This window comes from Musa acuminata, unplaced genomic scaffold (genome assembly GCF_036884655.1).
Source record: "Musa acuminata AAA Group cultivar baxijiao unplaced genomic scaffold, Cavendish_Baxijiao_AAA HiC_scaffold_678, whole genome shotgun sequence".
Classification (NCBI taxonomy): Eukaryota; Viridiplantae; Streptophyta; class Magnoliopsida; order Zingiberales; family Musaceae; genus Musa; species Musa acuminata.
In genome coordinates this window covers 82,501-85,000 of record NW_027020914.1, presented here as the reverse complement: position 1 = coordinate 85,000, position 2,500 = coordinate 82,501, and positions in this window count along the sequence as shown.

Below are 2,500 nucleotides of genomic sequence, written 5' to 3'. Positions count from 1 at the left end.
AAGCCCCATCCAGCCCTGTGCCACCCGGGGGGTTCCAGGGTGCTGAGATGGCTGACGTTTTGCTCCGCTCACGACGGTCACCGCACCACGCAAGAACAGGCCAAAAACTGGCCAAAACAGCCCAAAAACGGGCCAAAACTGGCCATTTTTGGCTGCGCGAGCGAGCAGCGAGCGGCGAACAGCGAGCGAAGCGAGAGGCAGCACCGTCCCTGCTATACGAAAGCCCCATCCAGCCCTGTGCCACCCGGGGGGTTCCAGGGTGCTGAGATGGCTGACGTTTTGCTCCGCTCTCGACGGTCACCGCGCAATGCAAGAACAGGCCAAAAACTGGCCAAAACGGCCCAAAAACGGGCCAAAACTGGCCATTTTTGGCTGCGCGAGCGGCGAGCGGCGGACAGCGAGCGAAGCGAGAGGCAGCACCGTCCCTGCTATACGAAAGCCCCATCCAGCCCTGTGCCACCCGGGGGGTTCCAGGGTGCTGAGATGGCTGACGTTTTGCTCCGCTCTCGACGGTCACCGCGCAATGCAAGAACAGGCCAAAAACTGGCCAAAACGGCCCAAAAACGGGCCAAAACTGGCCATTTTTGGCTGCGCGAGCGAGCGGCGAGCGGCGGACAGCGAGCGAAGCGAGAGGCAGCACCGTCCCTGCTATACGAAAGCCCCATCCAGCCCTGTGCCACCCGGGGGGTTCCAGGGTGCTGAGATGGCTGACGTTTTGCTCCGCTCTCGACGGTCACCGCGCAATGCAAGAACAGGCCAAAAACTGGCCAAAACGGCCCAAAAACGGGCCAAAACTGGCCATTTTTGGCTGCACGAGCGAGCGGCGAGCGGCGGACAGCGAGCGAAGCGAGAGGCAGCACCGTCCCTGCTATACGAAAGCCCCATCCAGCCCTGTGCCACCCGGGGGGTTCCAGGGTGCTGAGATGGCTGACGTTTTGCTCCGCTCTCGACGGTCACCGCGCAATGCAAGAACAGGCCAAAAACTGGCCAAAACGGCCCAAAAACGGGCCAAAACTGGCCATTTTTGGCTGCACGAGCGAGCGGCGAGCGGCGGACAGCGAGCGAAGCGAGAGGCAGCACCGTCCCTGCTATACGAAAGCCCCATCCAGCCCTGTGCCACCCGGGGGGTTCCAGGGTGCTGAGATGGCTGACGTTTTGCTCCGCTCTCGACGGTCACCGCGCAATGCAAGAACAGGCCAAAAACTGGCCAAAACGGCCCAAAAACGGGCCAAAACTGGCCATTTTTGGCTGCACGAGCGAGCGGCGAGCGGCGGACAGCGAGCGAAGCGAGAGGCAGCACCGTCCCTGCTATACGAAAGCCCCATCCAGCCCTGTGCCACCCGGGGGGTTCCAGGGTGCTGAGATGGCTGACGTTTTGCTCCGCTCTCGACGGTCACCGCGCAATGCAAGAACAGGCCAAAAACTGGCCAAAACGGCCCAAAAACGGGCCAAAACTGGCCATTTTTGGCTGCACGAGCGAGCGGCGAGCGGCGGACAGCGAGCGAAGCGAGAGGCAGCACCGTCCCTGCTATACGAAAGCCCCATCCAGCCCTGTGCCACCCGGGGGGTTCCAGGGTGCTGAGATGGCTGACGTTTTGCTCCGCTCTCGACGGTCACCGCGCAATGCAAGAACAGGCCAAAAACTGGCCAAAACGGCCCAAAAACGGGCCAAAACTGGCCATTTTTGGCTGCGCGAGCGAGCGGCGAGCGGCGGACAGCGAGCGAAGCGAGAGGCAGCACCGTCCCTGCTATATACGAAAGCCCCATCCAGCCCTGTGCCACCCGGGGGGTTCCAGGGTGCTGAGATGGCTGACCTTTTGCTCCGCTCACGACGGTCACCGCACCACGCAAGAACGGACCATAAACAGGCCAAAACAGCCCAAAAACGGGCCAAAACTGGTCATTTTTGGCTGCGCGAGCGAGCGGCGAGCGGCGAACAGCGAGCGAAGCGTGAGGCAGCACCGTCCCTGCTATACGAAAGCCCCATCCAGCCCTGTGCCACCCGGGGGGTTCCAGGGTGCTGAGATGGCTGACGTTTTGCTCCGCTCACGACGGTCACCGCGCCATGCAAGAACGGACCAAAAACAGGCCAAAACAGCCCAAAAACGGGCCAAAACTGGCCATTTTTGGCTGAGCGAGCGAGCGGTGAGCGGCGAACAGCGAGCGAAGCGAGAGGCAGCACCGTCCCTGCTATACGAAAGCCCCATCCAGCCCTGTGCCACCCGGGGGGTTCCAGGGTGCTGAGATGGCTGACGTTTTGCTCCGCTCACGACGGTCGCCGTGCCACGCAAGAACGGACCAAAAACAGGCCAAAACAGCCCAAAAACGGGCCAAAACTGGCCATTTTAGGTTGCGCGAGCGAGCGGCGAGCGGCGAACAGCGAGCGAAGCGTGAGGCAGCACCGTCCCTGCTATACGAAAGCCCCATCCAGCCCTGTGCCACCCGGGGGGTTCCAAGGTGCTGAGATGGCTGACGTTTTGCTCCGCTCACGACGGTCACC